This window comes from Bos indicus x Bos taurus, chromosome 14, assembly GCF_003369695.1.
Source record: "Bos indicus x Bos taurus breed Angus x Brahman F1 hybrid chromosome 14, Bos_hybrid_MaternalHap_v2.0, whole genome shotgun sequence".
In the NCBI taxonomy this organism is placed as follows: domain Eukaryota; kingdom Metazoa; phylum Chordata; class Mammalia; order Artiodactyla; family Bovidae; genus Bos; species Bos indicus x Bos taurus.
The window spans coordinates 223,496-234,471 of NC_040089.1; positions in this window are offsets into that span (position 1 = coordinate 223,496).

Here is a 10,976-nt window from a genome sequence, read left to right on the forward strand (position 1 = left end):
ACCTTTGCTTGGATGGGCAAGTGTCAGGTACAATTCCACTCTGAAAAGGACAGGGAGAATGAAAACGCAGTGAGGAAGATGAGCAGGCCCTCCACATCCACCACAGGGGAAATAACATGGTCCACACAAAGCCAGGCAGCAGCAACAGGAAACAGAAGATGAAAAACAGATAGATATCCAAGACAAAACCCACAGAAATGGGCCCAGCGAAAGGACATTTGCATAGACCGTGGCTGATACTAAGATAAAAGGTAAAGGTCTGTGGACTGAATCAGCACTTTTGTTCAGCAATTGATAACCATCATTATCTCTGTGTATTAATTACAGTTTTAAGAAATGTCAAAGCTATTTGTGGTAAAGTGTGCTTAGGAAGAGTATCACCAAGAGGTGGACTTTCCTACAAGCTTTTCAAAATTCTCCAATGAGTAAAGACCAATACAACCTCCAGATATACAAGAGCCTGGGAGATAAGGCCTGAGCCATAGGTCAAGTCAATGTAAGGAGCTGCTACTGCTGCTGCTAAGTCACTTCAGTCGTGTCCGACTCTGTGCGACCCCATAGATGGCAGCCCACCAGGCTCCCCCGTCCCTGGGATTCTCCAGGCAAGAACACTGGAGTGGATGGGAAGGTCCGTGAACTTCTAAGAGAAAGTTTCTTTGATAGCAGGGGAAGTGGAATAAACTTATTACTGAAAAGTGCCTGAACAGCTCATACTGCTCACTCAACTGCATTCTCGCTCTGCCTCACTCACAATGCACTGCCCATTGTACCCACTCCAGGTTCCACTCATCTGTCCCCTCCAAAGGGTATGCACACGTGGTGCCAGCTTCTCATCAAATTCCCAGAACCACTTTCAGTTGCCAGACTTGTTTCCAGAGCTGCCTGTCAGGTACTGTTTCTGCTGAATCTCTCATAACCTATTTCAGCCATTTTGATGCTAATCTTTCCTCCACAAAAAAACTAGAAGGCAGTACCATAGAAAGTTCTGGAGAAGGATTCTGATGACATGGGAGGGAACTCACATGAGGAACCAGGGCAGCAACTCTGAAGACTGTGCTCAGGAAATTAGCTCCCAGGAAGCGAGCAGCACCTCAAGCACCGGGCAGCAAGAACACAGGCACCGAGACACCGCTGGACCACATAGCCTGGGGGAGGGGAAAGCATGTCTGCAGCTCATAGTCAGGATCCAAAGCCGACAAACTCCCTACACAGCAACCTTAACCAACCCATGGGAAGCCAGCTGGTACCATGACTTCACCAGGAGGACCTGCCTCCCCCACCAGAGTCTCTCAGTAAGAGGTGCCCACTCACCTCCTCTCTCCCAGAAGTGGATGGAGAACACACCAACACAATTTGTCAGCTTTTTCCCAGCCCCTTGCCAGCCTGTGTCCACCCAAGTTCAGCCTGTAGTAAACCCCAGTTTACAGGAGTCACTTGACTTCTCAGCAGGATGTCAACAGTTTGAATTTACACTGAAGCCTCACCTCATTTCTTAACAAACTTTGCAATGTGCCTAAGACTTCTCAACCAAAAAGGGACAACCCCTTTGAAGTTAAAGTTATCACATCCCTCAGAGTAGAACAAAACATTTTGAAAAGGACCTAAAAGCAAACAAATAAGAAAACCCCAGGACTTCCCTGGTGGTCTAGTGGTTAAGAGTTTGCCTTTCAATGCAGGCAGTGTGAGTTGGATCTCTAGTCTGGGAGCTAAGATCCCACATATCTTGAGGCCAAAAAACCAAAACAAAAGCAGAAGCAATGCTGTAACAGCCTGAACAAAGACTTTAAAAATGGTCCATATCGAAAAAGAAAAAGAAGAAAACCCCACTCCAGTTCCATCATGCTTGAAAGTCCATGGATCCCAGTTACTTTTCTTGAAGCTGAAATAGATGATGAAGATGAAAGAAAAAGGCAGGGGATAATGAAACACCTCACTGTACACTAAGACCTGGTGTTGTAAAAACATGATCTAAGAAAATATATTTGAGTTGAACTGCGTTCATTTAAAACACTCAAACAGAGAGCTAACCTCTGAATCTGAAGGAAGGCATGCTACCCTGGAATGTTTACCATGTAATCTGGCAGCCTGCCTTCAGTAAGCAGCACACTGACAGATAGTTTAATTCCTTAAGGGTTGAATCTCCAAAATGAAAGTCATAAAGTGAGCTTTCTCATTAGTAGGGCTCTGCTGCTGTGAAATAAGGAAGAATTTGTGACAGAATGAGTCACTCTCCACAGTGCAACTTCTTCTGCTGCAGGAATGCTGCCTGTGCACCTAACAGTTTCCCACAGTCATCATATAGATGGGCTTGCTCTCCACTGTGGAGTCTGTGTGCTTCCCTATGATTAATAAGACCTCTTCTCAGACAGAAGGTTTCCCCACACCTACTACACATGTAAGGTTGCTCTGCACTGTGGGTTCTCTGATGTTGAGTGAGGTGACAGCTTTGTTGGAAGGATCTCCCACATTCAGTGCATTTGTAGGGCTTCTCTCCAGTGTGGATTCTCTGGTGCTGGAGGAGGGATAGGCGTGCCCTGAACACTCTCCCATACTTGGTGCACATATAGGGCTTCCCTCCATTGTGAACCATCTGATGCTGAGTAAACTGAGAATGCTGGCTGAAGGCCTTGCTGCACTTGCTGCATCAGTAAGGCTTCTCATCAGTGTGGACTTTGAGATGCTAAACGAGGAGGGGGAAGATATGGAAGGCCTTCCCACACTCACTGCATGCATAAGGGCTCTCCCCAGCATGTATTCTTTGATAGTGGATGAGATGTGTGCTCTGGCTGAAGGCTTTTCCACAGTCACCACATTCATAGGGCTTTTCCCCTTTGTGTGTCCTCTCGTACTTAATGAGGGTGATTATCTTTCCAAATGTCTCCATAATTGTCACACTCGTGGAGCCTCTCTCCAGTGTGAACCCTCTGATGCTGCACCAGGGAGGAGAGCACACTGAAGTCTTTGTCATACTCACTGCACTTATAGGGCTTCTCACCACTGTGTGTCCTCATGGTGAATGAGACTAAAACTCTGGTTGAAGGCTTTCCCACGCTGTCACACTCATAGGGCTTCTCTCCACGGAGAATTTGCTGATGCTGAATAAGGTGTCCCTTGTGGCTGAAGGTTTTCACACACTCATCACACCCGTAAGGATTCTCCCTGGTGTGAATTCTGTGATGTGGAATGAAGCAAAGGTGAGCCCTGAAGAGTTTCCCACACTCACTGTAGACATAAGGCTTCTCTCCAGTGTGGACCTTCTTATATTGAATAACCTGTAAGCACTGAAGGAAGGATTTTCCACATTCATTACACTCATAGGTTTTCTTCATGTCTGAGTTCTCTGCTGTTGGATAAGAGAAAATCATGTACTAAAGACTTAACCACACTCACCACAATCATGGGGCTTCTCTTCAGAATGGGTTCTCTGATGCTGTCTCCAGAAGTCCTCTCCACACTCCACAAGTGTGTATGACTTCTCTGCACTGCACACCCTCTAATGATGGATTGGGTTGGAGATATAACTAAAGGCTTTTCTGCCAGGGTCCAGCCCTAGCAGGATCCAGGGGTACCCTCAGGATGACGGCATAGGTGAAAGGATAGCAAAGCAAAGAGAACAGAGGCTTGATCTTCCTTGATTAACACAGAAAGCCAATAAAGCTCCTATGTTCCAAGGAGTCATCCTGAAGGAAGAACAGAGAGAGAAAAGGAGAGAAAAGGAAAAAAGAATGACACAGGGAGACCAAGCTTCAGTGAGCGAGGCCCATAACTTTATTTTCAAAAGGAACTTTTATACCTTGACTTGTACATAGAGGGAAATGAAAGATGCAAAGTCATACAGAGTCAGCCCAAATATTACATCTGTTTTGTCTTTATCGAAACCAGGATTTTTTCTGCATACCTTTCCCATAAACAATGTTGTGTACATTATCTTCTGGCCTTGGAGGCCTGTGAACATTTTATGACCCTTGTTTGATAAAGGCTGCTCAACCGGAAAACTGATTTTCCCTTGAAGTGTTTTTTCTTTATATTTCTAGTCTATGTCAGCCTCAGAAAGTGCTAAACAGAGTTACATTCTCACGGAGCAAAGGTGCAGTGAGTTACAACAAAGAAAGAACCAATTGGCTCAAAGGTCTGATGTGGTTAATTCCAAGGCTGCTGCTTGTTTTTCTTACATTCCAACCATGTTAACCAATGCACTCCCAGGTGCACAATGGATAAGGGATATGGGCACTTGGCAGCAAGCATTGGCTCAACAATGAAATCCTACACCAGCACTACCCTAATAGTTTTTACCTCTTTGAAAGGCTCTATATTTTTAGAATGTTTTAGGCTTCCCGAGTCTCTCACGGTGGGGAGTTGTGAACAATCACATGCGTAGCTGCAAGGGTCTAGATAAACCTGTCAGGCAAGCTAGAAAGCCATCAGAGAGGTTTGAATTGAAACACTCCTATTATGCCTAAGAGACTTATTAACTAAAGCCCTAAGTTGACTTTTTCCAGAGAAAGGTGGTCAGGGATAGCCCCCTGTTAATGTCAGAAGAGTTAGTGAAAGGCATAATATAATAAACAGTAGACAGATTTTGGTTTCCGGGTAGATGCTCGAGCAGGTCCAGGGAATCTCTCAAGTCCTGATCCACCTTTGCCTGTCAGGTCTCTTCCGCATGACCTTTGTCATGGGTGGGATCTCCCGTGGTGGCTCCCGGCACCTTTCCACGCTGACTGCACTCACAGGGCTTTGCCCCAGAATGAACTGTAAGAGGCTGCATGTAAGATGGGTGTGTACTAAGAGCTTTCTCATGTGTGTCACACTCATGGAGTCTTTCTCCAGTGTGAGTGTTACAGTGAATTCTCTGGTACTCTGAGAAAAGCTTTTCCATACACAGCACAGTTTTCAAAGGGTTTTCTGGACTGTTAATGCTCTGGTTCTCACTGAAAACTGAACTCTGCCTGGGCACTTTCACAAACACATCTGCATGACAGGCTCATTCTCCTACACAGACACTCTGGAGGTTAAGGAGGTCCACAGTTGGCTGCAAGTTTTCTCCACATGACATACTCTGGGGGAGACTCTCCCTGAAGATGGCCTGCAGTTTTTGTCAGGATTCACATCTGCAGTGCAGTCTTCCTCAGCAGCACTGAGCTCTGGGCCTCTCTCCTCTTTGGAGGTCCTCACACCTGCCACTGTCACTGGCCTGAACTGGGTCTTCTGGGGGAATTCCTCCTTCAGTCCCTCTACTGGAGGGTTTTCCCACCAATTCTGTATCCCTCCCTCCATTTTAGATATCTCTCCAAAATCAGATCCCTTGGAAATACTCATTACATGTCCTGATTTTGTTCTCTGGAAGTCCACTTTTTCAGAAATTTCCCACTTTGGAGTCAATTCTGTATTTTCCTTCCTATAATTACAGCATAAAAGAATGGAAGAAGGAGTTATTCATGTTTTATTGCAGGAAATACTTAAAAGCATAAAGTAGGAACACTTATATGAACCAATTATCTCCTAGGATGATTTGGATTCTCAGAATACAAAACCAAAAAATGACCTCACTGGGAATAGAAAAGAGAAGGTAAGGACAGAGAACCAATTGCTCAGAGATGTGAAAGCTGGCATGGGAGGGAGGGAGGGATAGAAGAAACCCAAGGTCAAAGACCTCCCTCTGAGATGGAGTAACAGGCACAGAAGGGGCAGGAGCTTCCAGTGTGACCTGAGGGAGAGATGCCCTCGGAAAGTGAGCAGGGAGGCTGGCATGCTTGGTTGTCCATGGCTGACACTCAGCAGGCATTCAAACATTTATTGATGTCGGGACCTGCCCAACATCAAACTGACCTGAGGGAGCAGTGCCATAGAAGAATAAAGAAAACAAGACTCAAAAATAAAGTGGGGATCAGGGGGCTGACGTAGCATCAGGGGATGCCATTCGCAGGCAAAAGCCCAGATCCTAGTCCTTGCATGCTTTTTATTGCTAACATCTACTTCCTTGTATGTGCTCTAGAGATATCTGTTTTTTACAATCTCAGATCGGGGATAAAGATATACGATTCACAGTCCTCAATGTCAAACCTTCAGGCCTTTCATGACTCTGTTTAGCCCTTCAGGTAGCGATGACCTTTCTCAGCAACCCCCTCAAGGCTCTGGCTATGAGAACAGTCACTAATGGTTTTCCATCAGTCACATCAGTACTTCAATATTTTGTTTTCAAGATGTTTTCCAACGATGTACTTTTTACTGCTCCCAGCCCTTCACCTGGGGGTGATGAGAAAGTCATTCTTATTTTTCAAAGAAGATCTGTTAATTATAGTACAGGCCTGTGCATAGCATATTCCCTACAGTTGAAAAATAAATGTATCAAAAATAACTTATAATGAATGAAAGGCATACAGAGTAATGAGTAGTGGGGAAAATTCTTTGATCTAGACAAGATGGTTATGCAGAAGTAAATTATGGAAAATAGAAAAAAACAGAAAGAAAGAAGCAATCTACCCATTCAATAGCAGGTGCAGCACAAGGTGACAATGCCAGACGTGTGCATCAGTGCATACTACATGTCTCCAATGTGTAAAAGCACCTGAGAATTTGTAAAAACTATGACACAACAGAATTCTGTGATTCAATGAAAGGGAATTTACCAAAAACAAAACTACCCATCCAAAAGCACTGGATTATGTGGCTACAAAGCCTGTGGGAAGATAAGCCTTGTGAGAACTGTGAGAGGGAGGCCTGTTGTGAGAGATCATGAAAGCACAATGGGCTCTCTCTTTTGAAAACAGTGGTTATTATTAGAGCTATGACTTTCATACGGCGTTGTCCTGAGTGAGTTGCTTTGGGGGTGCCGGTGGCCCTCAGGGTCAAAAGGACAAGCTTCCTGTTCAAACGAGGTGTGGGGAGGACCTGGGGTGAGAGCCCGCAGACGGAGTGCGTTAGTCTCTGACTAGGAGCTCTATCGCTCAAACTGGCGACCCACACGTGGCCGGGCCCGGGCCGGGACGTTCCCACTAGGCCTCGGGAGCGGGGAGAGGTTGCGCTCCCGCCGCGGAGGCCCCGGGCCGCGGTGCGGGTGGCCGAGGGTGCAAAGAGACCACCTTACGCTGCGCGCTAGTTTAGACGCAAATCCCGACGCTCGGTTGTAAATCCCGAGGTTTATGCTTCAGTTTTCTCCATCTACTTGAGTTGGTCTCATCCTTGTTCATGGTGTTCAGGAGTTAAGGTTCTTGAGGTTTTTGTTAATGGAAAGCTCCAACGTCACGTTTCTGTTCTCTCGGTTCAAAATAACTTGGACAAGGAATGCAAAAAAAAGTCGTAACAGACTGAGGTGTAGAGAGAAAGAGATTTAGTGACGAACAGACGCGATAGTGCACTCGGGGAAGAAAGCAGGTGAGGAGCGCACCGAGAGCTTTTCAGACACACACACACACCCCATTTCACTTTGGTTTCTCTTTGGTTTCTATGGGAGGTTTCTTGATTAGGGGCGAAGTACACTTTGTTGAAATTGGATGGGATCTTGATTGCACCTGGTTCTGGAAGGCACCGCACATGCTCTTTAAGAGCCATTTTCCTCTATGAGCGCCCTTCCCGAGAGGTTGAAGAGCAGTCACCTACAGCTAGTATGCTCGGCCAGGCCCTGTGGAAGAAAAAAAAAAAAAAAAGAGCTATGACTTTCAGACTGTTTAGTCAGAATGGAGAAACTGGCCTGAAAATATTAATAGGGTAGGCTCTAATATGGGCCAAGTCATCTTTGCAGAACTTCTTCCAGTGCTTCAAAAGCATTGATTCCACTATTCAAGTCTGGAAGGTAAAAAGCAAACAATCATTAATTCCAGAAACAAAAGAGCAGCCTAAAGGAGCAGGTCATAGATGGGAAAGGTCCTGAATTCCCATGGCTTCTGTCAGGGGCATCTGAGGAGTTAAGAGTCCTCCGCATTCTGGGACTAAAGTCTGAAAAGATGATCCTCATCAAGAGGTGTTATTTCATGAACTAGGAAGCAGAATGAAGACTGTGACAAAACAAGAGACCACAAAACAGAGTGACCTGTGAGTTGAGAAGCAGTGTCTCACACCAGTTCATGCTGCCTCGGATGTCAGGAGTCCTTGGTTGCCTGTTTGTATTTCATGATTTTAAATTTTACTATTTCTTTAGCTGTTTTCAAAACATTGAAGTATAATTGATGCCTGTTTATATTTTAAATTAAGGCAATAAAAAATACTTGGGAACTCTACAAATGAGTGTGTTTATGAATCAGAAATGCATTTGAGTGAGATGGTGGCTATAAGGCCAGGACACCCTAAATGTCAAAATTTGGAAGCCTTTACCTAGAGTTATTTGGTTTTTTGAAGCAGTCCCCTTGTTTTTGCCCTATGTAGAAGACATTTTATTGCTGGGTGTTCTTTTTGCAGGACTAGAGGAAGGATATGAAAGGATCAGCTGTCTTCTGTATTTAGTTTTTTAATCTGGTATCTAAGGATTCAGGTTTGACTTTTGTTTTAATCCTTCATAAGTGATAGAATATTTTTCATCAGGAAGTGTAAAATGTCCTGTTGTCTCTCTCTTTATGATATTAGTAGCCAATAAAAATTATAATTTTTCTTAATTTTAAAAATTGGCACGTGCCACAACCACTGAAGCCACATACAGCAACTACTGAAGCCCATGTGCCTAGAGTCTGTGCTCTGCAACAAGAAGCCACTGCCATGAGAAGCCTGAACACTGCAACTGGAGTAGCCCCTGCTTGCCACAACTAGAGAAAAGTCCACATACAGAAATGAAGACCCAGTGCAACCAAAAGAAATAAAACGAAAATTTGGAATTGCAGGAATTTCCTGGCAGTCTAATGGTTAGGACTCAGCCCTTCCACTACTGGGGCCTGCACTCAATCCTTGGTTAGGGAACTGAGATGTCACAATTTGAGCAGCACGGTCAAAAAATAAGCAAATTTTTAAAAATTGGAGGTGCAAAATACTAATTTCTAATTTGGGCCTCCCTGGTAGCTCAACTGGTAAAGAATCCACCTGCAATGCAGGACACCCCAGTTTGATTCCTGGTCTGGATGATGCCCTAAAGAAGGGTTAGGCTACCCACTCCAGTATTCTCAGGCTTCCCTGGTGGCTCAGATGGTAAAGAATACACCTACAATGCAGGTAGACCTGGGTTTAATCCCTGGGTTAGGAAGATCCCCTGGAGGAGGGCATGGCAGCCCACTCCAGTATTCTTGCCTAGAGACTCCCCATGGACAGAGGAGCCTGGTGGTCTATAGTCCTTTGGGGTCACAAAGAGTTGGACAAGACTGAGTGACTACACACATACAGAATTTCTAATTTGGTCATTCATTCTTTTTTTGGCTAGAACGTCTATGAAGGAACTTCTACTCATCAATCGTCTAGTTATCCTGAGGGATAACACATAGTAAAAGCAGAATCAATCCTTTATTCTTTTATTTGCCAGTTTTCAGAATAACAAACCAAGTCCCTAGCATTCCTCAAAGGGGACCAGTGAGTCAGGAATTCTCCCCTGAGTATTGGACCAGCCCTAACAAGCCCTAAGACCAACCCCTAGATGTGACAAGGTGATCAAATGGCATTTTATCTGTCACCAGAAGGAGACTTAATCCTCTTTCAAGAGTGTAACATCATAGAAAGTCTCTATAGCTTTTAATCTATAATAGTTAACAATTGAATGACAAGAACCCAGGAGAAAAAGTACACAACTTAAACAACTTCACAGGTGATTCAGATATTATTAAGAAACAGTTTAAAACAAGCAAAACAATGATTAGTATATGTAAGAAAACAAAGAACTACAGAATGCACTAGAAGTCAAATGAAAATTAAAATTCAGAGTTCAATAGACAAAAGAATTCATTGGCAGATAGCAAGTAACAAAACAGAGGACTAGGTAACTGGAAAGTACATAAGTAAAAGTATTCAGGTTAAAACACAGTGAGGAAAAAGCAGGACGGAGAATACAGAAAAGAGTGTAAGGAGTAGGCACAACCAGACAGGAAGCATATTGTGAGTATCTCACAGTCCTGGGAAGAGAGGAGAAAAGGAACAGGTAAAAGAAATAGTTTAAGAAATGTTGGCCTAGGTGATCCAGTGGTTAAGAATCCGCCTGCCAGCACTATTTACAATACTAGAACACGAAAGCAACCTAGATGTCCATCAACAGATGAATGGATAAAGAAGTTGTGGGACATACACACAATGGAATATTACTCAGCCATAAAAAGGAACACATTTGAGTCCATTCTAATGAAGTGGATGAACCTAGAACCTATTATACAGAGTGAAATGAGTCAGAAAGAGGAAGATAAATACCATATTCTAACACATATATATGGAATCTAGACAAACGGTATTGAAGAATTTACTTACAGAGCAACAGTGGAGAAACAGACAAAGAGAATCGACTTATGGACATGGGGAGAGGGGGAGAGAGGGTGAAATGTATGGAAAGAGTAACATGGAAACTTACATTACCATATGTAAAATAGACAGCCAAGGGGAATTTGCTGTATGGCTCGGGAAACTCAAACAGGGGTTTTGTATCAACCTAGAGGGGTTGGATGGGGAGGGAAATGGGAGGGAGGTTCAAACTTGAGGGGATATATGTATACCTTTGGCTGATTCATGTTGAGGTTTGACAGAAAACAGCAAAATTCTGTAAAGCAACTATCCTTCAAGAAAAAATAAATTAATTTTAAAAAAAGGATCTGATCCCAAGCTTCCTACTGTCAGCCTCGACTGCGCATGCTCTTCGCCTAGTGTGGGCCACAAGTTCAACCCAAAAAATAAAAAAATAAAAAAAGGATCTGTCTGCAGCCCAAAATAATAAATAAATAAAAGATTTAGGATTTTATTTTTAAAAAAGAAATATTGGCCTACGTTTTTCCACGACTGGCTAGTGTCTGTAAGCCATAGATTCAAAAAGCTTGAAGAACCCTAAGTAAGGTCAATGCAAAGAACACACTCATGGCTATAATATA